This window comes from Dermacentor silvarum, chromosome 4 (genome assembly GCF_013339745.2).
Source record: "Dermacentor silvarum isolate Dsil-2018 chromosome 4, BIME_Dsil_1.4, whole genome shotgun sequence".
In the NCBI taxonomy this organism is placed as follows: domain Eukaryota; kingdom Metazoa; phylum Arthropoda; class Arachnida; order Ixodida; family Ixodidae; genus Dermacentor; species Dermacentor silvarum.
This window is the reverse complement of record NC_051157.2, coordinates 57,983,913-58,011,147: the sequence shown is the minus strand read 5'-3', so window position 1 is coordinate 58,011,147 and position 27,235 is coordinate 57,983,913. Positions and strand designations below refer to the sequence as shown.

The following is a 27,235-nucleotide window of genomic DNA, read 5'->3' as shown; positions in this document are numbered from 1 at the left end:
GTGCCGCAAAGAAAAGCTACGGAGATTCCAGGCTATATACTTTCCCCTGTTCGGGGCGCCCGGGACGCTCGACTAGTCCTTGGCGCGCGTCGTAAATTGCGCGGAAGCTAACCCAGGAGTGCTGGCCAAAATTGTCCGGTGAGCGGGGACCAAATTAGTTCCGCTCTCCGTGAACCGCAGCCACCCGGCAATTCACTGTCGAAACCAGTCGTTCATGACTGATTTCGTCCGAATGGCCCCGGTATCAGTGGATTCTGTTAGCGTCGCAAACCCAATGATGTCCAGTAGGCTATACAAGTTGTATTACTGCATGAGAATTCCTGAACTGAGTCACTTAAAGACGTTTAAAACAACATCAACACTATAAACGTGCCGCTGAAAACGCATTGTATAACGCCGAAGACCGCATTTAGACTGCTCGAGTATCATGACTGAATGATCGACAGATATGTTGTTTCACAGAATTTCAGGCAGCACAATAATGACGCGCTGAATAAACAAGAGCTAGAGATACAGTAAACAGACACTCTTAGCGTAAGTACGCACATGGCGTTCTGAAACATAAAAAAAGTTTATAGTCTTAAATTTGTTTTTATACTGAATTGGAAGTACACAGTTCTTGACCAAAGCTATTACCTCAGAAGTGAGCTGTTATGTGAGTTCGCGTCATAGCATGGTTCAGCCGTGATGAATATTAATAATAATTAAGCTACAGTCTAGGTATTGTAACAAGAGAAAAGTACATGTGTAAAGCTAAATATAGCGACAAATGTCTGTTTGTATGCTTGACAGAAGTTAACATGCGCCTTCGTAGATACCAACTTGGCCAAAAACGAGCTTTTCTGTGTTGCATGTAGTTCATTAAATATTTGCCCCGCATTTTCAGTTAACAATTCATAAATACTATAACGCAACTATTGATAGTCATTGTTTGCATCAGCTCGTGCAGATACAAACACCAAAAAAAGCACATGAATAAATTTGTAATATACTAGTTGCAAGAATATTAATTTATCTTTTCAGGAAAGCACTTTTATCAACTATACGCGAAAATGTTCCATTTTTACCTGTAAAGATCATTTATAGTGAACTCATCGCTGTATTATGTGAAGTCTAGCATGCCTCATTTCCCAAAGGTAGGCGCAAACAGATGCACAAGGTAGGAATTCAGCACGAGAGCGCTAACTGAGTTGTCACCGATCGTACCTTTCGGTTTAGTATTTCACGCTTGAATTGTGAGCGCTATATATAGACGGCTGTATGCATACTTGAGAGGCTACCTATATATAATCAGGAAATATCACCATTCGTTAGTGTATAGATGGACGCGTGAGAATACCGTAATGCAATACAAACCGTCGCCGTCGTATCATTTCCGGTATTACTCGTGCATTAGATATCAGGTAAGTTAGAAAAACGGCGACGTACCTTTTTACCCGTCGGAACAAAATTCGCGCAGATGCTATATAAAAAAAATAGATAATACAAGCTATATCCCCAGCTGGATCCCATATTTCAACGAAGGTATTATTACCGTTGCGGCGGAGTATCTTCTTTCGCGACTGACGTTATGAGTACTTTTTTGCCACTGCTGCTGCTGAAAAAGCAGACCACCGAAAGGTCCGAGAAAAGTTTTTTTTCATGAAATTTATGCACAAAATAACGAACACAACGTGAATTCCCTTGAAGATAAAGAAAAGGGGACGTTTCCCGGACTGCTGTGTTCGTGGTCGTTCGTCATGATATCAGCACCCTCGCCTTCCGCCAGAAATATCTCGTAGCTCTGAATTCAGGAAACGAACACCGACGGTTGCGCGGCAGCGCATTCTTCGTTTGTTCAAGGCCCGTGTTCGAACAAAGCAGGACAACGGAGAGAACGGGGGGAAGACAAATGGCATTTATGTCCAGGGAAAGCGAGATCATGTGCACGTAGAAAGATCGTTTATCTCTTCGCGGGCACTGGGACCATAGAAACGATCTCGATGCGAGAAAGCAGTCATTGTCTTAAATATGGTGGTAGGTAACCACCACGCGAGTGGAAACAAGAGAACGCATAACGGCTTATGGCATTCGAGCCGAGCAACACCAGCGATGCACGTGTTTGAAATATTCATGAATACTCCGCGCCGGTGATTCTTCATTTGCAACACGGAGACGCTGGTCGAGTGCAGCTCGTACCCGGATGCGCTCACTCCTTCTTTTGCCCCGAATCTCGGTGACGTTGTAGGCGAAAGGTGTAGTAGATTAGCCACTGTCGTAAATCAACGAAAACGCGCAAAACCTGGCAGCAACAGCACCGGATCGGCTACTTTGCATATAATCTTGCGGAAGCGCTGGGAACGATTGCGGAACGAACGTGCATGTGACACTGTCCCTTGCTAATACTCCGTGATGACACCCGCCGAGTGTCGAGACGAATTCAGAAACTGAGCTTAAGATGTGCTTTTTTTAAATAGGTTGGTTTCTCTCTCCTTCTTCTCTTGTGTTGATTGTACAAATGTAAATTCCTTTGTGAAATCTTTGTCATTGCACTTGATGTAAACCTCTCCTGCTTTGGCAGCATTGCTGCCTGCAGTATTTTGAAATAAATAAATAAATAAATAACCTACCAAGAAAAGCACATAGTTACTGAAAAGAAAGTTCAAATTTGCGAGGTCGGAAGGGATGTAGTGACGATCCCTGTACCTGTTTACACGTTCCAAGTCCTCAGGAGTATTACACATTTGCGATGCGCATTAGGGAGGCAATCTTTAAAAGCGGTACTAGACTTGTAGTGCGACTCGTGCTTGGCGACGCGGCACGTTCTCGGTCCGTGGAAAAGCACCACCTGCGCGTTAAGCGCAACAAAAGCGCTGCTGGTATTTCTGAGGTCCACAGGCCTCAACGAAACGGCGCGAGTATCCCTATTGTTATGTGTGTGCCTGACTGTGCATGATTATTTGTGTGCTTATGGGATCACTGTGTATACTATAATTATCACGCTGCAACAAGAGTCGCATACCAAGTTATCAGCCTAGCTACCACCTCCGGCTTATCAAAAAAGTTGATCTCTCCCTCTCTTCCTTTATACGGTCCACAGGCGGTGTCTGTATATCTTTCTCATAGTCCCTCCTACGTTCGCTACCCCATGAAAAGGTAATACTTGAGCGCCATTTGTTCTGCGCTTATGTTTTCGAAATAGATTGGCTGGCTTTAGGAAACCAAGCGCCACAGATGCCAACCTCTATATAACGTTCCATACAAAATCGAAAGCCTTCTTCTAAATATCTTCTGTTCTTTCTCCTTTCTGGAGTTTTACGTGCCAAAACCAGTTTTAATTATGAAGCACGCCATAGTGGAGGGCTCCGGATTCATTTTGACCACCTGGAGTTCTTTGACGTGCACTACAACGCAAGCACACGGGCGTTTTTGCATTTCGCCTCCATCGAAATGCGGCCGCTTCGGCGGTGATTCGATCTCGCGATCTCGGGCTCAGCGGCGCAACGCGTTAGCTGACTGAGGCACCGGGGCGGGTATCTGTTAAATATATTAAGAGAAGCCATTTAGCTGGAAGAATTTTTCGGAAACAGTGTCCACGAATTCACGCTGCATATGCTAAAGAGAAAAGAAAAGAACAGGAAAGAAAAGGACTGCTGCTGTTTCAGCGAGCCATTATCGTTTAACAAAGTGCAGAATACCAAAAAAAAAAGAAGAAGAAAAAAACAGCCAGCACGCTCGAACCTAAATAAATGAGTTCTTTTCTCTCTAATGACCAATTGCCACAGCCGCCGTGGCACTGCCGGTTACTGCAGACGGTTAGCTTCCATGCTTCAAAACACTTTCATTACGTGGATGCATAATATATGCGGCCCGCTCAACTACCGCACCAGATTCGCCCGCAAAAGACTTCTAATAAAATTAGCTCGGGGGTGCAAAGTGCCAGGGATGAAGAAAGAAACATGCAAGAGTTCGGCACGAAGTGGGAGGGAAATTAGCCCTGATGGGTTGTGCTAGTGCTTCCAAAGCGAAGCTAGCGAAAATATGCACGCGCGAGAGTGTCTTCAATTAAAGAGTGGTTTAGGAATGGCCCTTGAAGCCCAATTTGGTCCTACTGGAAAAATTGGCCCCTCGGGGTTCGGGGGAAACCTTTCGGAAACGAGGACAAATGCTCCACCGTGATGCCTTTGTGTAGGTGAAGAGGCGTTTTCAGTGTTTCTTCGTTGGCTGCAACCTAATTTATTATGCATTCAGTCATAGATACATAGTCCTCGTGAAGTAGACTTATTGATTTGCTACGTGTACCGCTATAGACTATGGTTAAGTGCACTCAGCCTTAGTTAAGCTCGTTGAAACATTTACAAGTGCTTCATGTCAAAGTTGTAAAGCACTCCAGCTCTGAAATTGAGCATGCAGATGTAATACCGCGCTGGGTTGGAGAGATGAGGTCGCCCAGGCAAATCGGCCCTTCTATAGATTACGGTGTGTGGACACCAGCAGCTGCTAAAGTAAATGAAAGTATGTTTGTTTGACGTTTTTTTTTTTTCGACAGCAATTATGTGGACACTCCAACCGCATTTCTGCGGTCGCTGTAGTAGTGGTCGTCGCTGTTAGGTTCCGTATAAAGTCCAAACACGGTAACATCGTCGCCGAGCACCGTATACGCTGTATTTGCGAGTGAAAGCTTGAGACGGTCAGCCGACGATCACGGCTCAATCTCGCGCTCGCGAGGAAGGAAGGAAGGAAGGAAGCGCGAGGCACGGATGGCGTTCTGTTCCGGCGGCGGCTGCCTATAGGGCGTGGGCGCCGTATCTTGAAAGCGATCTGCGACGTGGAAAAAGTGCGCGCCCGCGCGGGCCTCATTTTCAAACCGATCTGCGATGTGTACAAAGTAAAACTAGTGCCGCTAGCTCAGTATGCGCTATGCTTTCAACCTTTAATTACTTCGCGTTGAAGGGAGAGACGGCACGAAGGTCAATTCGCTCGCTGCTGCTGGCGCGTCTCATCACTTCACCGTTTCGACAGCGAGTTTCCGCGGTTGTTGAGCGAGATGTATTCATTTTTACCTGTGCACGCGTGACACCGTGCTTGCTGATTAAATTATTAAGCGAATGTTTACAAGTTTATACGGCCGATAAAACTACTCTATATACTTAGTTCGTACAGCTATCTACTAATTTACTATCACAATCGATGCTTCGCCTTTCGCGCGAAACTGCGACATGTTTTTTGCAATGTTGCAAATATGATAGAATACGCCTCAAAAGATGCACACAGACACTAGGAAGACATAAAAAAATGAAAAACACACTTGGAAGAACGAACTTCTCGTAATGCTGTACTTCTCGTCCACCGCATCTCGACTTGCCCTGCGCCAAGGGCCACAGCCTTGTAAGTTTTTTTTTCCTTTTTTTTTCTTGTGATTGATAACTTTTTTAAACCGATAAATACCATGTACTGTTAAGTTACATGATTCTAATGACGGTAGAATGACGGTATAGCTCACGCTAAGCTCATGGCTGAACTAGCTGTATTTATATCCCTGACACAAGAGAAATTGCACCGATGGTTGCCATTTAGACATAGATAATTAAAAATATATATATCTCATATTGGCCGGTTTATGAGAAATACTCCTAAGAAGCGCGGGTTATAAAAAGGTCTATACGTTCCAGCCATGACCAATTTTAAATACGATTGCAAATATAATTTATGTAGATTTTAATAGATGTAGATGAGAGACCGGAGGAACACCATTGCCACCAATTAATTACCCACTTGTACACCACAGTTAACCGTATAGGGCATGTGTAGCGCCCCCTGTTAGCTGCTTATTCACGTAACTTTCAACCCTTGACCTTGTATAGTTCTTCGCATGGAATACTGCAATGTATGTGAACGTGTAAGTAAAGAGCGCTTGGGCTTCTGGTGGAGCATTCTCATGCAGCAGCTTCTTAGAATGACTGCTCTACGAGTATGCTTCCGACAAGCTCTTCTAAGTCGATCGCACTAAGCGTTTGGAGACGCTCTGTGCACCCGCAAAATGTTGGAGCAGCCTGTCAACAAAGCGAGGGCTAAGTCCCGGATTTCCTCCATTAGGGCTTAAACCAAGTTCGTAGACTCTTCCTATACGAGCTTAAATGTCCATGCACCGCTCTTAATCTCTTCTTGATGAATGACATCTTCTACCCGCTTCGAAGGCGCTACACAGCATTAGGGTTAGCGCACGAAACGCTAACCTGGTTGGAAGACGGCCATGTTGGCACTGAATGTGTTCGCGCGGCTCATTAGGCGTTCTATTAAGCCTCCTAAGAGCTTATGTGATTACTCAAGCGTATCCGTATGTGAGGTAGTTGGCTGTTCCTCACGATGGCCACACGTCGAGTCCTCGAAGATTCCCCCGAGGCGACCTTCAACTTTACTGTTTAGCTAGTCCGTCTTGCACCCAGATGCTGCAAAGTTAATCGGGGAATATGTAAGCGTGGAATGCGCTTTAAATATACAGTATATGCGACATTCGACCAAAGAACGCTCCAATTCGCACATTCTTCGGCGACTGGGACTTACGAAAGAAAGACGCGCATTGAACGTTTACCTGAAAGCATAGTGACGTAGCTTGCAGAAATGTGCAGCTTTGCCTCGCTCGCATAAAATTAAGTAATCTGGAAGGTGCAAACGCCCGAAATTAGAAGGCGCCAAGCAATGTAATCGGCGGTACATGTCATATCGACGGAAGATAATGTCACTTTTTTGTATGCATCAGAGAATTTTGCTGTAAGCACGGGCCGAATAACAGAATTCGGTAGCAAGGCACGTTGAAGGAGATTTCGTTCTTGAAATTTTTAAGAAATGTGGTGACCGAAAGAAGCGCAATGAACACCACACAAAGGCTACTAAATAGTTTCAGTTCATGTAGGATCCTATTTCCAATACTGCTTCAACCATTTCGGAGAAAAACATCATGTGTTTTAAGTGGCAATTATTCTGCATTTCTTGGACGCTGCTATCCTGTCAGCGATTCGTCACTTGCCCAGAATGGTAGAAAAATTGGGGATTCGCCAGCCATCGTGCTATTCTTGTGGCGAGAGTTCTTGCCTCCCGACTCGTTTCGGTTGTTTTGCTTTTGTTCTCTATTTAGCTTGACTTGTTTTGGGGAGCATTATTGAAAGAGTAGAACCGGAACACGCAGGCAGGGGCTCCCGGTGGTGAGGCCGGCACGTAATTAGACGGAGGCTTTTGCCTACATGTCGCCGATAGTCACGTGGGACATTGTTATATAGAAGAGTGACAAATGACTTTTCCTCCTCTCCGGCTTCCTCTGGCCTTCATATCGCTGACTTTGTTCGGCCTCCTCTCGAAAGCTGCGTGTTTGCACAACAGGCCACGGCTCCACGCGCCTTTAAACCCGCTTTGTGTGTGCATACCACGTACGGGTGAGAGTGAATGATGGTTCTGCGCCTGGGTTTGACGCCACGGAGAAGCGCAAGTGGTTCCGGAACCTTTCCTCTCTCGAATTCTCTCTCCTTCGGTTCACGCGAGCTTCAATAAGCCTTTAGTGTTTGAAGCTGTGAGAAACGAATGGCCGTGGGTCGCCTGTGTTTACATATTGCATATCAACAAAGTGCTGAGACGATCAAACTTCCTTGAAAGCATGGCTCTCTGCCACCATTTATTTCAGAAGTGCATTTTTTTTTCTTTGCTAAGCACACTCTGAGAAGAGGTATCTGCACGTGCGTGACAATGAGCTGCGCGTTGGTTTTAAAAATATGACCTTTGTTATTAATCTCATTTGCAATTATCTATACGCCCTAGAAGGACCTCTACATTTTGCAGCCAGTTTTCTTCTGAAAAGTTTCTAAACTAAGCAAAACTGTCATTATAATGACGAGCACATGGATGAGAGATAACACCATCACATGATATGCTGGCACTGAAAAAGGCACCAATTCAACCGTTACACATTGTCAGAAGGCATCTCATGCTCTTCCATATGAGACAGTAGCCACAAAGAAGTCACTGGTGGCGTGGACAGTGGAAGCGTCTCGTGCTTCAGGCCATGTTAAATCATTCTAATAACGGTTGTTACCTCCCTTAAGGGCTAACACATGGAACACTTTTGGTAATACTACTTCCAGTATGCGTTGATTGGCTGATACGGATACGGTCTCCGTCACACTTGTAGAGTGTCGCGCTGGACGTGCAGTCATGCAAAGTGAAAATGCCGCTGAAGCTTATCGATTGATAAGATTTTTTCTGAACGCAAGAACGCGCAGTAAAATGAAGTGTTGCTTTAAGGAAACCCGACAAAAGAGAGTAAAGGTCTGGCCATTCATGTATTTATATCTGAACCGAAAGCACGCCGACATCGACTAGTCTTTTAGACGTGCTGTGTCGTTTGCTTCTCCTATCAAAGTCAGCAAAAAATGAAAAGAAACAATGTATGCCTTAATTCTTTCAACACTAAGTCACACGTAAAGGAGCGTTGAAATCGTTATAAGGTTTCTCTATGCCCCTGCTTTAAAAAAAATATCACTGAATAGGAGCATACAGTATAAACCCTATAAAAAGAGACCTTATTACACCCCTCTCAGTTGTCTAATTGAATCACGATATCTTGATAGCGCCTGCGAATTTCCTAACTTCATCACTCCACCTAGTTTCAGCCGTCCTCGACTGTGCTTTTATTCTTTTGGTATCCATTCTGTAACCCTAATAGGTCCACTGTTTATCCATCCTATGGCATACATGGTCTGCCCAGCTCCACTTTTTCCGCTTAATGTCAACTAGCATATCGGATATCTCCGTTTGTTTTCTGATCCACACCACTCTCTTCCTGTCTCTTAACGTTAAGTTGGAATGAGCTAGCGCAAGACAGGGGTAATTGGAGGTCGCAGGGAGAGGCCTTCGTCCTGCAGGGGACATAAATATAGGCTGCTGCTGCTGCTGCTGCTGCTGATGATGATGATCTTGATAGCTGTGTAACGCAACTCAATGCTAGCACTGTTATTATAACTTAACTCAGTGTTAATTCGGTAAAACGTCTCATACTGACCTGTAGCATGCTGCACAATCCTCACTCATTGCCTTCGGGGCTGATTTACGTCTAACAAGTAATACGTTTTATTTTAGCGATTCTGCTTTTTTCTGAAACAGTAAACAAGCAGAAACTACACCACTGAGTAAGCTCCACGTGTCTAATAATACGATAGTCCACTCATGTGAGTTAGGTGACAAACCATAGTATACCCTACCTAAGTGCTGACTGCTCAAATTCTAGCAAAAATTACCACGAGGATTAAGTAGTCGAGTGCAAGTACGTTTTGTTTTTGTTTTTTAAACTGGGAGAACATCGGCCGACTATTGCCTGTCAGAGCACAGCATTCACTGCTCTCAAGTAATCTGATAGCAATGCTCCTATAAGACAAAATACCTTCCTCCCCCCCTCTCCCACCCATCAAAGAACCCTGACAAGCGAAAAAAACAGCTAATAGCGAGCAAAAAAGAGAGAGAAAAAAACATTTCCACCTGTTCATGATAGTAAACACGGAAGCAAATATTGCGTATAAAAAATCCAGTACCCTCGAAACCGAAACCTAACATGAGAAAAAAAAAAGGGGGGGGGGGAAAGCAACAGGCTGGTGGGTACTTTTTATTTTAGCACTGGACACCTACGCCATTCGTTTCTCACTGAGTAATACTCAAAGTTCTTCCCTTTTCGATTGCTTTCAAGTAGCGAGACAAACTTCTTGACGGCCCTCGAGAATTGCAAAGAGACGTTTTGAAACTACTTCAGACGAGTGCGAAAAGAGGACCAAGATTGTATAGCGACAGAGTGGCCCTGAGTGAAATGTTTGAGGATTGGGACGGCCTGAGGCCATCGAGCTGCCAGTATATATATATATATATATATATATATATATATTTGCGAGCAAAATAAATTCGCTCTTGGTGGCAACTGCCCTTCGAGACGCGCATATCTTCTCACTTGATGGTTGCCTGCTTTTACACTGCCTAGCAGATTATAGTAGTGTCGAGTTGTGAAACTCTCTCAGGAAGGAAAGGGAAATGTAAAATATCAATCTCACAAGCTTCTTTAGCCAAAATTCGCGATTTTTCAACACCATACAAAAAATAACAACGCGTTTGGGATCACAGGAGTGCACTATTTTCTTTACTCTTTCACCATGGCAACATTGTTGTTCTGTGCAGAGCTCCGAATTCCGTACAGCCACCAACGTACTTGCCTAACCTACTGGAGCCGTGCGCGGCAACGTACGTATGTGCCATCAAGTGTAATTCACTGGGTCAAGACAGTTTTCTTCTCAGGAAATGGTGCTTTGCTAACAGCCAACAGCTAGCCTGCGCTCCCCAACAATGCAGCGAAGACAACAGCTTCACTTCGCGCAAAGTTTATTTCCCAAATAGTTAACTGACTTTTCGTTCAACCCAATGCATGAACCGCCCACCGCCATTTATTTTCCCCAATCTCAACAAGAACATCAGGTACCATTGTTTAAGCGCTCCTTCGAACTGCCGTCTTCGGACGTCTTAATCTTACAACAATCATTTCTCTCGTGATTACCGGTTGCAAATTCCATAGCCTCCTTCCGACTTTCTCCTTAACCTCCAGGATGTTGATTCCGGTTTAGTACTTAACGAATGAAATGAACCCACGGTTTCTTTTTGGAGGATGTTCGTAAGCTTCCAATGACGGCTTGGGAGTGCCTGCGAAACTTTCTAAGGCCAGACTAACAACAGGCTATGTACAGGTCATCAGCTGCAAAAAATACAAGTTTCCAATCGCAAAGGCTTTCGTGCTGAAACTAGACTAGTAGGAAGTACATAACTAGGCTTAACCAGTGCCGGTACATAACCAGTTGCCGGCGAGTCTAACTGCGAAAGAGCCGATGGCGAGAGCGCCGTCCAAAGAAAGGGCGTTTTCAAAGAAAAAATCAAGATGCTATAAGTCCAACTCAAGAAAACCACTGGATAACCTTGCAACATCGCAGCGAGAGCGAATGTGGCTGTATACTGGCAGCTGCAAATGGCGGTTCAGTTTCTAATTTTCCATTCACGCCAATGTATCAGAAAGATTACACGTGAAAGCTGAAGCCTTTCCACATTTCCTGCACAAGACCCGTGGTTTGTTTCAGTCACAGGAAGACTTGTTATATGGAGGACACTCCATGGCACTCAAGGCTTCTGCTGGTGCTTGTGGAATCAATGGAATTCCGGACGTGAAGGTTCAGAGTTTGCCCTTTGCTTTATCTAAATTTAAACTGCCTTCACTGCCTCGCATGGTTCCCATTAGAGTGATACAGAATCTGTCAACCTGTTCATGCGTATGTCGAGCACCCTTTGGTCTTGCCCTCTTTCTTTTTGCCCTGTCTTAAGAGTGTGTCTTATTAAACAAGAGTGACGGTTTCTTTATTAGCGAGCAACGGTGTCGCATCCAAGCCGGCGACGGGTGTTTCGCAGGCAAAGCATGCAGCGAGCTGCTATTGTGAGCGAGGAATGCTGGAAATAAGCGGATGGCTGTTGTGGCGTCCTGCTGTGCTAACCTTTTGCTTACTGCTCTCTTGCATGTTCGACGCCTGTTTAGCAATGTTCATGCCAAGGGGTTACGTCCACTCCAAGGAGTATATTACCTGTCCGAAGTTTTCTTACTGCACACAAAGAAATCACAATATAACCTGAAGTATCTTCAAAAAAAACTGACAGCAATTGACTCGTATCATTTCCTATGTTGAGAATTGCCTTTTTTTAATTATTACCTTGTGTATTTCTATTTTTTTTCGGAGACGAACGCCTTAACCCAGCTCGCATGGATATAATTCCTTGTATGCCCTTTTGGCGCTTAATAAAGGAGCTCCAGTTTCTCTGGCATTCGTTGACATCTTACTTTCAATTTCTAACTATCAGCGATTTTCAATCATTCGCTTTCAATGGCAAATACGTTGCACTGAGTTATCATTTAAAGAAACAATGCCGTCAGAGCAGCCATTTGAAGAAAACAAGAACGAAGCTGTACAGCCTTCAGGATTGACTCGATATACTTTGAACCTGCATTTGCAGTATAATCCTACTCAACACACTACACAGCGCTCATCATCTGTAATTTCACTTAGATTTAAAATAGTTGCACGTTGTAGTTAAAGGGCAATAACTGTAAACATTACTTTCGGAAGTGACGGCTGAGCGTTAATTAAAAAATTATGCAGATCCACCGCGCATGTTGGAATCGATGTGAAGCGAAGCTTTAGTGAGGCAGAGCGTTAATTAAAAATTGTGAACGTCTTCGTTTTTTTAGAGTTTTTCGCATAGCGGGCTGTGGGAGATGGCGAAGACAAAGCATTGATGGCCTTCGGCGCTAAGGTAGATAGGGAACAAATGACGTAATATGGGTTAGAATCTTCGCTTGCAATAGCAAATAAAGTTAATAGAGAAATAGGCAGGCGCAGACAAAAGTAAATAAAATAAATAAAGAGAGCACAACTTTTTAAGATAACATACATGGGTGGCTGTCCTTTGGTGTATGTGATACAGACGTTTGGCCCGTTGGACTGATAAAGGTGTTAGGGTGGCAGCCTATCTGTACTACATGCAGTTAACAAAAAAGAAGAGACCTCTCAGGGGCCTTCACATAGTTCGCGACTCTATACCTTCGAAGGGTTTCACATGATGTGCCCCATGTCTCCCACCGAAGTTCCCATACAATTTGTAAAGCTTTGCTATTTCAAATTGTGATAGTTCATTGCTAGTTTCTCTTTCCCACTTGCTCATTGCACGTCGCCGTTTTCCACTAAACACTGCACTCGCTGCACTTCCTTTGGTTGCGTCAGAAGAGTAAGCTATTCTTGAACGACACTTTTAAACGCTGACCTGTTTCGTCTTTTGTGTTTTCTATTGCTTCAAGTCACACTCTCGTGCAACTTTGATTCTTTCATGGCTTGGTCTTTCATTTCATGACATGACATTTCCGAGGTGCTTGAAGTTCTTCGGTAACCCGGAGCCACAAAGTTACGCATCATACGCAGACACTTTCGAGGTGTAAAAGTGAGCATGAACCAATGACCAAAGAGGCAGCAAAGAGTAAAACAGGCCGCGGAGAGTTGGGGTGACTCGCGCGAAAGATTGGCCGTTGTCCGTCATGCTTATACTCTGACATCCTATCGGCCCAGCGAGTAAGGCAGTAGTGCGCTTGGCGAGAGCAATGAGGGCCAACTGTTGGTTCGCGTCGGATCCCGTCGTCCCAAGATTATTGGGGATCTAGAGCTGAGGTCAAACCCACGAGCTTTCGCGAGACCAGAGAAAAGGGAGAGAAAACGCTGCCGCTGACGGATGGCCGCACGAGAATGTTGGGACGGGGGTCTCACTTCCTCGGTGCCCGCCTTGTCGCTTGTCGTGTCAAACTGTGCTTGCCTGCCATGACTCGTCAGTCTTCATCAAGCAGTGGGGTTTTCTCTGGCCGCTGTCATGGAGTGCCTTCGCGATTTGCCGTTTCCTTCGCTACAGCGTAGTTGTTTTCGTTTGGCTGACTTCGTGTCACGGTTGGATGTTGGCTCTCGCTATGCCTAACTGTTATTAGAGATTCGCTCTCTTGCCGATGTTGTTAGTGGCCTACCGTGAAGAGGACGGGCGCTTTGTGTGCAGCATTTTGAATAGTGAAGGTTAAAATATGAATGAACAAAAATGTGTTTTTCAAATATGGGTAATACTCACTAGATTTATTATTCTGGTTTATCTTAACAGCACCAGCGTTCCGTGGTATCTATGCGGCACAAACAAAAACGTACGTATGTTGCCCCATATAGATCACACAGTAGCTATTAAGAAGTAGGTAGTTTCTTCCAAGCAAGAAGAAGCGTCGCTGATGCGAATGAACCTACAGTAACAAAAACCACATATACTGACAACAATCACTTCTTCGTATTTTGTCACCAAACATGGATACTAGCGGAACTGGAAACAGATATATTGGGCGTGCTTTGGGAACAAAACTGCAGGCAAGTAAAGGGACTGCCCTGACTAGCTGAGATATTTGCGTCTTTATTGTCGGACATATGGAGCGTTAAACATCCACTTAGTGCCAAATATTATCAAATGACGGGAAAACCAAATAAGGGCTAGTTTCTGCAAAACTTGCAGGCCCCGAATACATGGCGAAATCTCCCTACAAAATGTTTCCCTCCCATTTATAAGCTTAAGAAACATACTATACAGAGTCTGTTGCAAACGCGCACTTGGCACTGCACTACGCATGAAAGGCACAACAGCTTTACAGGAGTCTGTACCTCGCGCTGCGGCTTCATGGTTCGTAGCCATAACACCTTCGACTCGCCCAGCGTGTGAGGTGCTTGTGCCTGACGAGATGACCTCTTAAGGAACCCCTTCTTAACGTTCGCCAAGCCAATTTATGTCTATAGAGTCATCTTTCCTCCAGCAATCATTACCACAAAGCAATTAATCAACCAATACACAACAGAGAGTGAATCGGCCTCCCTGTTAGAGTCATTGCTGTGACAATATCAAATCGTGAAATAACAGCGTTGGAGGCCGTAGCCTGCTCGACAGAACTTGGGAGCAGAAGCGCAGCGGCCCGACAGAGAAGGCGAGAACTTTATCCGAGCAATATAGGTTTCAAACACGGTGGGCGTTGCAAGGCTGCCAGCATCAGGCTGACAACTCAGCCTGAATGTTTCGTGCGTCTCTTTCCTTGACGCTAACCAAACACCGTTCAAGCTTTCTCGAGCTTCCTTCAGGCAAGCTAGGAATCGAGGCACTTCGAAAAATCGTTCCATCGGCGCCACCTTGAGCGACTGCAGAAACGAAGACGCAGGCGGAATGCGAGTGCACGCTTCGCCCGGCCCATGCCAGGGAAATTCGACAGTTGGAGCGTGCCGCGGCCGACATGTTCAGACTCGGAGCGGCCCGGCTCATATATTATGCGGTTCTGAGAGATGTGTCACGCGGAGCAACAGAGTCGCGATCTAGTTCGGTGCGTTGTTTGCCTTGTTGGGGGCTTCTTTAGAACTCGTGGACTTTAAGGAATCTTATGTAAATAATTGCGCGGAAGAAAGTGGCTCGACTGGAAGCACCTAATTAGGATAGCGAACTTCCTGCGCGCGCCATACTTAAGTTTGTTGCTCAAATGCGTTGGAGAATGCTCCGATCCTAAACCGAAGTGTCGCTCGCCTATGTCACAGCGCGTAATGAGCGTGCATACACATCGAGCTAATGCCGCTCTACATCTGACACTGAGCATAAACCGCTTCCATGTAGATCCGTTTCTTGTTTTTCATTTTATTTCCCTCACCTTAAGTCGTCAGAAGATATGCGAATACTTTTGAAAACATCTGAAAGGCGGTATGGTGATAAGCGAAATTTCCGGTGCAAGCATTTTGTAAACATGTCTCGGGAAGGTGCTTGTCATACATGAGCATAACTTCCTCCAGAGCAGTATTCATCAGTTTTACAAACGAATGTTTTCCTATGACAAACTCTTAAATGCCACAGAAAAAATAATACTTCAAGAAACGGCTGTGAACGTCTGCTCGGAATTTTTGCTGCTAACAGTCCTTTAACCTTATCGTTTGGGGAGCCCGAAGAAAAAGCTCATAAAAACGCATTTTATGTACGAAGATACGCAGTATTGAAAATTATTAGTAACGAAGTCAGACATACACACAGTACTTTTCATACGCCACGTCATACTCCAACACACTCCAGCAGTCATAACACGTTTGCGTGACAAGAGAGCGAATTCGGGCACACTCTGTATTTGTGATAGGTCCAAGGAGTGCAAAAGCAAATGAACAGAAAACATTATAGACCCCTAATTTTCACAAAAGGTAACCTGTATGATTCCTGTTCACATTTCACGTAGGAAAAGAATACGAAACTAATAACCTTTTGAAAACTGACATTGCTTTTTGGGCAACACACCTATCATGCTAAAAACATTTTATTACTCAAATTTCCCTACCCCCTTCTCGGGCCAAGAAAATGAAAGTCATTACAGAAGCTGAACATTAAGAACTGCAAATCGGTTCCAGCTTTTCACAGCGGTGAGAGCAATCAAAATGTTTTCTTTCTGACCTGCCCGCTTTTCATTTCAGCCTGCTGAACTGGAATATAATTCTAGGATTAAAGATACGAGATGCCAGTGTGCTTCAGCTATACACACATGGACTTCACTTTGTACGTTAAGCTGCGTGATACACTGTGTGCACCATGTTTCGATGGTCTTCAGGTCGTGCTGTAGCAGCAGCAGCTAATCATTGCTTGAAGTTGTGCGGCGATACAACACGCAGTCATCCGCAAAGAGCAAGATTGTTGATGAAAAACCAGAAAGAAAATTATTGATGACGATTAAAAAAGAGCGGTCTGAGGGCAAAACCTTGTGGTACTCCTGATAACACCTCGCTGAATGTGGAGGCACAGTGTCCGACCAGAGTGAACTGTTAGTGGTTAGTAAGGAAGCAGTGGATCCAGGACGCGACTAGTAGATGAAGTCATGCGGTTAGAAAGTTTGGTCATTATTTGTTCATCAGGCACGCGATCAAAGGCTTTAGAAAAGTCTAAGTAAATTGCCAACTAGAACATCGGCTATCCCCGTTCATTCTCTGGTCCACACCGCTCTCTTCCTGTCTCTTAATGTTAGGCCTAACATTTTCCGTTCCATCGCTCTTTGTGCAGTCCTTAACTTGTTCTCGAGCTTCTTTGTTAACCTCCAAGTTTCTGCCCCATATCTTTAATCCTAGAATTCTAGTTGACATTAAGCGGAAGAAATGGAGCTGGGCAGGCCATGTAATGCGTAGGATGGATAACCGGTGGACCATTAGAGTCACAGAATGGATACTAAGAGAAGGGAAGCGCAGTCGAGGACGGCGGAAAACTAGGTGGGGTGATGAAGTTAGGAAATTTGCAGGCGCTAGTTGGAATCATCTAGCGCAAGACAGGGTAAGGGGAGATCACAGGGAGAGGCCTTCGTCCTGCAGTGGACATAAATAGGCTGATGACAATGATGATGAAGCAAATTGCGTCAATTCGCAAAAGATAGTAAAGCTTTAGGTGGAGGTCGGTGGGTAATTCGATTTCCACACAGCTTGGAATCTGCATGTATTTATTTAATTGTGAGGAGTGGTTTGTAGGCTGTTTACATAAACTTGCAAAATGGACGCACGGAGAGCTCATGCTAGCCTATAGTAGCTTAAGTATATTTCACTACTACCTACCAGTCGGCACGGCACCGGCGTCGGGAGCGCTCTGTGTAAGCGGCGTCTGATTAACTGACACTAACCTTATTTTTGCAGTACGGAGCACAATTTTAGTGAAAAGCAGTTTAGATGTAAGCTGAACCGGGTGACTGAGTAACTGAATACGTGAATACAAATACGCGAAGTTTCACGTATTTGTTGTTAAAAATATAGAATTCTCAGTAAATGAATGTCAGATTCCGTAAAAATACATTTAAGTGATACGAAAAACATTCCAAATGATTTACCTGCTCAGGAAACAGCTGTAAGTGGTTGTCAACTGTTGTCAATGTGGTCAACTAGGGTTGTCAGTATACCTTCAATGAATGTACTAGGAGATCCTCTACAGCAAATTGTTAATATGCACAACGCAGCCCTATTGCTATAGCCATTGGGGGGTCCCTGGGAATGTTATAACACTGCGTCCACGTAATGCGCGGAACCACGCGCGCCGAGAACAATAAAAGAAGTGTCAGTTATTAGGCCGCATATTTCCACGGCAGCATTGGGCGCCTGAGGAACAGGTCTTTCATTCGCCGCCTTCCCCAGGATCTGGCTGGCGAAAATGCGGAGAACTCGCCTCGCACTGAGAAACGACGTGTGGAGGAAGTGCGAGGCGAGGTGGTGCCATGCCTGCCAATAAAGCCAGCCGACTGCCGTTTCCCTGCACAATCCACGCGTCGGGGTCTCTCGCACGGTCGTTCGCCGTATGTATGGTTCAATATCCCGGACCCGTCTACATGGTGCCAATAACAAAGGTCGAACATCCATGCCAGCCTGAGATAAGACATTTCAGCTGCGTCAAGCCAGTGTCGGCTGGCGCTTTGTTTGCGTTGTCGCGTTCACGCAGTCCATTGGTTCTGCTTTTTTCTTCTTTCTACCGTTGTCGGCAGGCGTCATGAGGTGATTCATTATTAAAGGAGCCGAGTGAGATACGTGCTGCGTGCAATGAGAGTCTAAGTTGAGAAAGTTCAAAATGCCAGTCCACTGTATGAAGGTTATATTTACAAGTTGCACGAAAATTAAAGAACAAAACGTTTTATATAACGTGCAGCTACTGTTATAGTTACGCAGAGAAAGGAGACATTTAATTTTGAAAGAAACCGGAGGAAGATAAAGCATTCAAGGCTAGTTACATTGTGGCCCTGACGTAATGAGCTACTAATGAAAAAGTAGACTGCCGTGAAGTAGGGGTTAGTCTTTCGTGCATTGCCACTGATCTCAAAAATATAAAAAGGTTTCAACTCAACAGGTTATTTCATATACGCAATGCGACATTCAAAATAAATCAACAGCACGTAAAAGTGTGCAATATATGTGTTCGCATACAGGCTTCAGGGAAGCGTTGCAATAATGGTTTTCAAGTTGCCAAATTGACATGTGATATTATATTATTTTCCAAAAGATTTTGCAATATGCATTCATTATTACGCAGTTGAATGGTATAGGTTTATTTACGAAACCATATAGTGGTAAAGCGTAGCAATCAAGTTGAAGGCGGTGTACGCGTAGCGAGATGATTGCCGTAAACGTAGGGCTGGAGAAATCCACCCTAAGTGATGATAAAATTTTAATGATGCGCCCGTGGAGGATCATGTTTTGAAGTTTCTTTTTTGCATCATTCGAAGTTGCATCTTTTGTGTATCAACGTGCAGCTTCTCGACAACCAAATATCAATCAAGGACCCAGACGGAGGCGCTAAGCATCGTGATTTCAGTAGCAACAAGAACCCGAGAAACGTCGGTCGTTTACGGTCTCACAACGTGCCCTATATTGGCAACATTATAGTAATGTCGTACGTAGATAAGATCTGCTTTGCAGCTATATGTATTTCTGAGAACTCCATACATCGCCCCACCAGGGACTCCCTGAACGCTGTTCGCAATATACGGTAACAGAACAAACTGGCAGTAGAGTTGGTACACGTCGTAAAATCATCCTAGCATCGTTCGCACTTAACCGACGTCTCGTTACCCGCATAATAACTACCGCCGTACCCTTCCCCAAAGGCTTATAGCATCCATCGCAGGACGCCGAAAGACACTTGAAACCTCCTTTCTTCATCTCGACAAGACTTTACTGCCCGGTAGTTTTAGGCGGATGAACGTCGTATAGTTGGCAACCGCACTGCGGCAAAACGATGATCCCGCGAGCGACTTCTGTACTGCTGCACCTAGAACAAGGATATAGCCGCCCATGACATTCGGTCCGCTGCGCGAAGTGTTCTACTCACTTTTACGGCGAACCATGAACATGGAACCAATTTCACCCCAGCGCTATTTCGATCTTATGTGATGCAAACTGACAAGTATGAACGCCGTACAACAACCTCCAGACGTGCGGCGCAATTCTCCGCGGGTATAGTACGTCTCTCGTATGCAACCGTCGAAATGGGTATGCTGGTAAACTAAAAAAAAAAAAAAAACACTGGCGCGTGACAACGGGACATGCTGCTAAGTTGTACACACGACTGTGATTCGGTACAGTGTAAAGCATATTGAACCGTGATCTATTCTCCTCTGAAGTTCCAGAAGTTATGTTTAGCGACAAGGTCTTCTTTAACGAGTGCATTTGAGGTTCATGGGATCTAGGTGGCTAACAAGCTTGGTCTCGTAAATTAGACTATTTGAGGCCTTCTAATGCACGTAGGACAACGAAAACGGTGAGAAAACGTAGATTAGAATAAAAAAGCCTCACCAAGTTTTCGTAGAGCAATCGATGGAGCAGTAAGAATGCGTAATTGTGCAGCTTTACACAATGAAAATTGTAGGCCGATCCCGGAGATAGTGCAACCTAGAAGTGTGGCCTGATCCTGAGGGTAGTTTAGTCTGAAAAGAAAGTAACGTAAAGGAAAGGAAAGGTTAAGTAAAGGGTTCACCCGCTTCAGTGTGAACAAAGCAAGTGTCAACTTTCTTGAAAATTATTGCGCCATTCTTAGAGTGCAGGTTTGCGATAACCACTGCAATCTTTCACTCCGCATGATTGCGGTGATCTGTTGAGATGGAGTGTAGCCAGCAAGTTTGTCTTTGAACAACCGGCGCTTGGAGCGACGATGGCTCATAATGCGCGTGAAATCAAAACCAGCGAATCTACTTCTGTTGCACAATGAGGAAAAAAAATCGAAAATGACCACGCTCTACAGCGCCTGTTGTGCAAGAAGAAAGCGTTGCTGAAGCAATGTTCCTCCAAAAACACTGAGTCGAGTTTTCGCAATAACTTCAGTACCCGCATACATGGGTCAGTCTCTGTGTTCCTTATTGATCGGGTCATCTTAAAAAGAACAACGACGCTGAAACATGCAATGACACGGATGAAATTTGGGACTGATGAGATAGGATCTCGCAATCTCCTTCACTCGACATGATCCCAATAAAACTGGCTATTGGTGCTTACGCGGGGAAGGCAACCGTTTCTGTCATTTGCCAGCGTGTGTCAGAGGCAGGACTATAGAAATGTTCCAATTTCTCGCCACTTCGCACTCCGATTAGCGACGCCACAAACGACAGGAGCAAATTTGCAGGGGCGCTGCTATTGTCGCCACTGCTATTAGCGCAGACAATTCGAACGGCTATGGAAGACAAGGGAGAAAAAAAAAACTCAACAAAGAAAGCTGCACTCACTTTAACTGTCTCTTCCAATCTGCGAAATAGAGTACTTAGGCGGGCTTTCCCAAATTAACGGGGCTAGCAGTGACTTGCCCCTACCATGAGCGTGAGTGCGGCGTACGACAGTTGCTGGTTAATAAAGGAGAGTCGGACAAGTGTAGCTCTTAAGATGAAGCAGCGATAACTACCATTTAGAGACATCCTATAAAACTAAGCCCAGATAAAGAAGCGTACTACAAAGTTTGCTAAAAAATTGGCCTCCCTAAACACATAGCTAATTGTATAAAGAATGAAGCACCTTTTCTCAGCAATTGAAAAATATCTTCAGCTCATGTAAACGTAAACGAAAAGGTGTCTGATGAACTCAAGGTATTAATACACTTCATCGGCTGTTACAAATTCAAGGAATTGCAATCGAGGGATGGAAGATTATCGCTTCCTCCTGCAAATCCTACACACTTGTAATGGTCTTCATACAACTTCCCTTTTAGCATGTCCTTAAGACAGCTCTGTTATGAATTGCTATTATGCGTCCAGCGGTAATGGAGAAATAAAAAAATGGCAAGGTTATTCTATTGAGAATTAACGGATATAGTGACTTCAATAATCTTGAATAAACCTTGCCTTGATAACGTCTGCAGCTCAGTCACTGCGGCCGCCATGATACATGTTCTCGAGCATAAGTAGTGATGACAGCATAAACAAAATCTGATAAGGGGATTTTGTAATGACGGATTTCACAATTGCTCATTGTTAACTAGCCCAACGGTGACAAGAACGAATTCTCTGTTAACAAAATTGCGTCACCAGTTCCTAAACATTCCTTTGTGAATATTAAGGTGCGTATCATTCTGTCTACAAAATATACGAGAAATGATGCTGCAGGTTTTTTCGCATGTTTAGCTATCCTACTTTCTGAGGTGTCAGACATGTTGGGTTTATGCCCCTTGTTCGTTCCATATTGAAATAAAGGACACAAAGTGTGAAAAGTGTTAGCCTGAGGATACAGCTTATATTTGTGCAGGTCCCCAAGATCCTAATAATCTCACGGGAGAGTCGACAGACACGGTGGTTGGCGCCGTGACATGGTTCGCAGCTACGAGAATACCAACGGTACGCGCACGCGCACAGAGCATACTTGCACGTCAGCAAAATGCACGTCAATCGTGGACTACGCTATCCTATTAGGCTTCATGTGGCCCCTGCAGTTTATCCGTTTACAAAGCGGACAGCAGTACTCACCCGTGCCCATGCAAGCACAATTAGGCGATTGTAAACGATAAATAAACTGATAAACAACAGAGGCCCCCCTATAGGCACCGGGCGCGGGATGAATTTGGACCGGTGGCGCCTTCATGCGGCGGCGTCGCGAATGTAATGGCATGTGGCGGCCGGGCCGCGCGCAGCAGGCGCTGCCGTGAAACCAAGTCTGATCAAACATGTTGCGTTTTTAGGTGCACCAACAGTTACTGAAACATAACTGAAGCTGGTTAGGCCATTCAATTTAATCGTTGTTCATCGCGGCATCGCGTTTTTCAGGTGGAAAGTCTGTATATCGCGGTGTGTAGGCAACAGCGCGTACAGTGCTCAGCAATTGAAACGCGATACTCGAATCGCATGGTCGCCAGCGCTTTTTGCACTGACTGTAAGCGCTGGGGACGCCAAACTGATGCATTGTGGTGTATAGTGAAAGCGAGAACCTTCGTAACGCATTATGACTGCATTTGGTCCCACGGCGCTCACCTGTGGCGCGAAAAGAAAAAAGAAACGGTGGCAGCCGCACGCTGCCAGCGCTTCATTTGCTGGGCACTGTGCATTTCCGACCCTGATTTGCTATGGTCTAGTTGTTCTAACGATAATGAAAGAGCCGTTAATACGCAAGAGCTTCGTGTCCCACTTGCCTGTCTTTGCCTCCGCAGTGGCGGAGGCGAAGACAGGCAAGGTTCGCCTTCGGCTCCGGAGTGTGGGCACCGAAGGCGAACACTCAGATTTGTAGTCATTATGCCGTCTTATCAGTGTATCAGTCTTCCTTTTAATGTACATTTTCCTTTCTAGCAATTCCCAACTCTGGTTGCGTCCGGCGCATGACTGTGCTGTGCATCGACGGCGAACGCCAACGCAGTGGCGTGTTCACACTCTCCGCCACCGACGGCTCCCGTCGCGCTAAGCTATATAAAATGAGCCGTGACCGAATATTGGGCTAGTTTATAAGCAATTAAGAATGGGGAATCATTGCAAAGATAAAAGAGCTACAACGGACAGAGAACGGGAACTTACTGACACATGTGCGATCGGCGAAGCAGCTCAAAAAACAGAATAAGGAAGACGTATGTCTCCTTTTTTTCTCTCCATAATTTTTGTGTTCTTCGCCTATTTACATGATTAAATACGCGAGAATGTTAACGCGCACAGCAAAATAACATCTGCAATATAACTGCTAGAGTTCCACGTCTTAGCTTGCCGCGGAGCTCCGTTCGCGTGGTGCATTTGCATCACAATTTGCGCTCGTTTTCTGCTTTATATACTACTTGATGCCACGAATGTGATCTGCCTCGTACAAGTGACAACCTTTCTCAAAAGCAGACACACGAAAATGCGTTTTACGATGCGTCAGCCCCTAAGACCCGCAGTGCCAAATCACTGGAAGCACCGAGCGCCTTCGTCCCGTCGTCTGCTTCACATGCCAGTGCTCCGACAGCTGCCGCTCGCGGCGCTGTTCCTCAGCATAATGCCGGCGCGCCGCTGGCGCCTTACAACGGCCGCCCGGTGCCTATGGGGGGTAATTGAAATGCCCTAACAGACGATTGTCGGACACTAGGACGCTCTGCGCGCATGAGTCTTGAAGCGTACCGAAAGAGAAGAGGTGCGAACCAGTTGGAGTCCTTTCTCCCACGAAGATATGTGCGGGCTTATTACAAGTCTTTCCTTGCTATTTTCGTAATTGCGCTCAGTGAGACTGCGCTAACCGACGTGAAGGCCAATGATCCAATGAAATTAAAAAAATGAAGACCTGTACAATTGAAACGAGCACGTAAATTCATATATTATATCGGCAATGATTTATGACTTTACAAGCCTCGCTTCCTGATAGAGATCGCATTTAATCTCTAAGTGCATGCCTCTCAGTCGATGCTCTGCAAGTGTAACTTGTGCATACAATAAGAAAAACCACGCTGCACACCTATTCTGTAAGTGGAAATCGTAGACCATCATTCGACTTCATTCGCTCGCCCTACTCAATGTAGCAGAGCGATAGGCGCGGAATGTACCCCACTTTTGGTGCCGCTCATTTTTGCTTCCTCTTTTGGTTCTCGCCGATATTAATGATCTCCCTCTTATTTCAGGCTTCTTTGCTGATCGAAGACTGATAAACGGGAACCCAGTCACCTGTTCAATCGATCCTGTATCGCAGGTGAGCTATGCTTTGCCTCTATGCAAAACTGCTTCACAGGCAAGACGTGCTTCGGAGAAAAAAACGGGGAAAGTGGGAAAAAAACGGCGGCCAGTTACTCGCAAAGAGCACTTCACGACAGTCTTTGTGAATACGACTCTGTAAGAACTAATGTTTTTTACCACCTCGGACAGCACAAAGCGGGTGTTCACACTAAAAAGAGAGAAGATAGAAACGAGCACCAAACCTACAAACAATAGAGGAGCATAAGTATCAGGACTTACTGAACAAATGTAAAAGCTGAGCTCGAAGAAAAAAAAATGAAACCGTGGAAGAGTAGAAATTAGATTAATGTGGCTTGTTTATACAACCAGCGGCAGCGTCCGCAAGCAATGCACGTTGGTTTCTTCAGTCCGAAGGAGACCTGATACGTCGATTACGCTAAGACGTTTCCTTTATTGCAACGTACTCCTCGCGCGCCAATCATTCAATAGAAAATATTCGCAGTACCGCAGCCCTCAGTTCCTGTCTTGAGATGTAAGACAAGCGAAATTTATGATGTCATAAAGCTTCAGACTCCTTGCAAGATATTGTCGTTACATGCTGCCCTTATTCTCGGTCAAGAATATTACCGATATATGTTTGAATTCAGGATAAATGCAGCCACACACAAAAGCTACGCGAGCAACCAACATAATGGCTAGAGCTGGAGGGTAATACGCGAAGACTAAACGAATACGACACTACAATAACTGCGCGGTGACGTAAGTTTCTTCTTAGTATTTCGACAAAACGTTCGAGTAGACGTCGCCATAAAACGGTTATGAGTTATGACGGAAATTGAATTTTATTAAGTGCACTCTAAGAAGAACAATTTGGACCTTCTTTTTAGTGCTTTATTTTTGGAGTATTAGGTACGTTTCGTAACCATAATTTCGTTGCCGATGTAAATATTTTCAGTGAAGTAAGAGGGCATAAAATACAAATTAAAAGGTCCCACTGAAGTGAGAAGCCCGTCAGCCATGGTGCTTGCTCATTTTGTCGTTGCATGAAAATTTTTCGTGTGTCCCTTAAAAATGCAAATGAGTTAGTACAGAAGAGCAGTGTCTAACGCCACAAGGAATTCGCAACAGTGAATATTATATTCGAGCTTAGTGCTTCGATGACATTCTGCATTCTTGCTGCAAGTATTGGCAGAAAATCACCGCAAGGAATAGTAAAAAGAAAAAGGGATTCTATTTGTGACCGCTTATCTTTAGGCCACGCCAAGACTAATTTATTAACCGAAGCACAGGTAGAAAATTACCAAAGTTCTTTCACGACCAGAGCGCTCGTTTTCTCTAGGTTTGGAGAAAGAAAATTGCAAGAAAAGAAAGCCAGAGGGATGTGCTCAGTTTGATTCTGGGCAGATTGTTTAAGTGTCCGTTTATTGACTACAAGTAGGTGGGCATGGCCGGCCACGAAACCAGTATGGTGGACGATGAGAATATATACAAAATTACTTAGGTTTATTTTTGCTCTGCATCGATACTGTTAAATGAAAGTAGATATTGGCGTGGCTTATAGCCGGAATATTACGCAAGTTGAGTTGCCGGTAACGCTTCCCGATTATTCGAATGGCATACATAATTTCTCCCCACGTAGTTGCGCAGAAGTGCCCGAGCGAAACATATTGACGAGCTGCTCAATACTCCGCAAAAGGAGGGCAAAATCTTAGCCAAACGTTTCGTTTCATAAAGGCTTCAAATGGAAGACATGTAATGGCTTCCTTTAAATACAACGGAGATTCTACGCCGACCTAAATACTTTCTCAGCCTTTTCCTAGATCTTGAAGTTAAACACTACAAACGAGTTCTTTCCCGAGGATAACACTCTAAACGGTATCATAAAATTAATAGACCTTTTTGACGCTCTCTTATTTCTCCTAAACGTGCGCAAAACATTTTTTTGTCCTTGACTTACGGGCATACTACTTTCCAGTTTATAATTGATTAAGCCTCGGAAAAAAAATATTGCTCCTATGTATCTAAGCGCCCCGGACAAATATGTGACTATAGCAACTTGGTTACTAAGAAACTAATGAGAAATTACCTTACAGCAGCATGAGCAAAGATTCATATATATATATATATATGCGTTTCCTCTCGCGTTGATAACGACGTACTTGGACAGTCATGTTAATATTAATCTGAGACAGTAGGTTCGGGTGGGACCACGGCGGCCGCATTTCGATGGGGACGGAATGCGAAAACACCCCTGTACTTAGATTTATGTGCATGTTAAAGAACCCCAGGTGGTCCAAATTATTCCGGAGTCCATCTCTACGGCGTGTCTGATAATCAGATCATGGGTTTTAGCACGTAAAACTCATATATATATATATATATATATATATATATATATATATATATATCGTATTGTGATTGTCGTTACCTTGTGAGCTGCAGTTGGTCTGGCAAGACGGGGTCGAAAGAGACGAAAGCCCCATGTGCCTCTAACAATTTATGCGAATGAAATCTATTTCATCTTTCGTAACTAGGAGCAAAAAAAAAAAGGAGCGAACAAAATGATATTGCGCGAGTTCTGTTTCGTTAGAAAATTTGCTAAGAAAATATACTCGATATTCGCAGCATATCATAGCGAACGGTGCAGCGGAAAGCTTAGGTAAATGGAACAAAATTGAAATATCAGAATCAAAGAGGAAGCAAAACCTCCAGAATTACATTTGGTGCGGACTAACCGTGCTCCGCATTTTTGAAACGATGAGCCAGTTGCCTGACTCCTAATTTCCCACGAGAGATTGTTTGAGCGAGGGCTACAGTGGAGCTCACGCATGGTTGCCGCAAACATGTAGACATATTCTTTCTTGGTACGCGTGGGCGGCCAAAGGAATGCCAGTTACGAGATTTATAATCTCAGCTTTGATTATCATATTAGTTAGGTGATGTGCTTCAGGCTGGTAGAATAGGAAAAAGATGCCTTTTGGGAACAACCGAGTTAATCAA

The 27,235-nt window shown here is 44.6% G+C and overlaps 1 protein-coding gene across 1 annotated transcript in view; it reads left to right on the top strand.

Moving 5' to 3' along the window:
• LOC119450089 (probable G-protein coupled receptor No18) overlaps positions 1-27,235 on the top strand; it is a 113,418-nt gene that overhangs the window by 16,317 nt on the left and 69,866 nt on the right. The window contains exon 2 of the mRNA XM_037713449.2: positions 24,184-24,251. The gene's annotated coding sequence lies outside the window, so the exon portion shown is untranslated. The remainder of the gene's footprint in view (positions 1-24,183; positions 24,252-27,235) is intronic.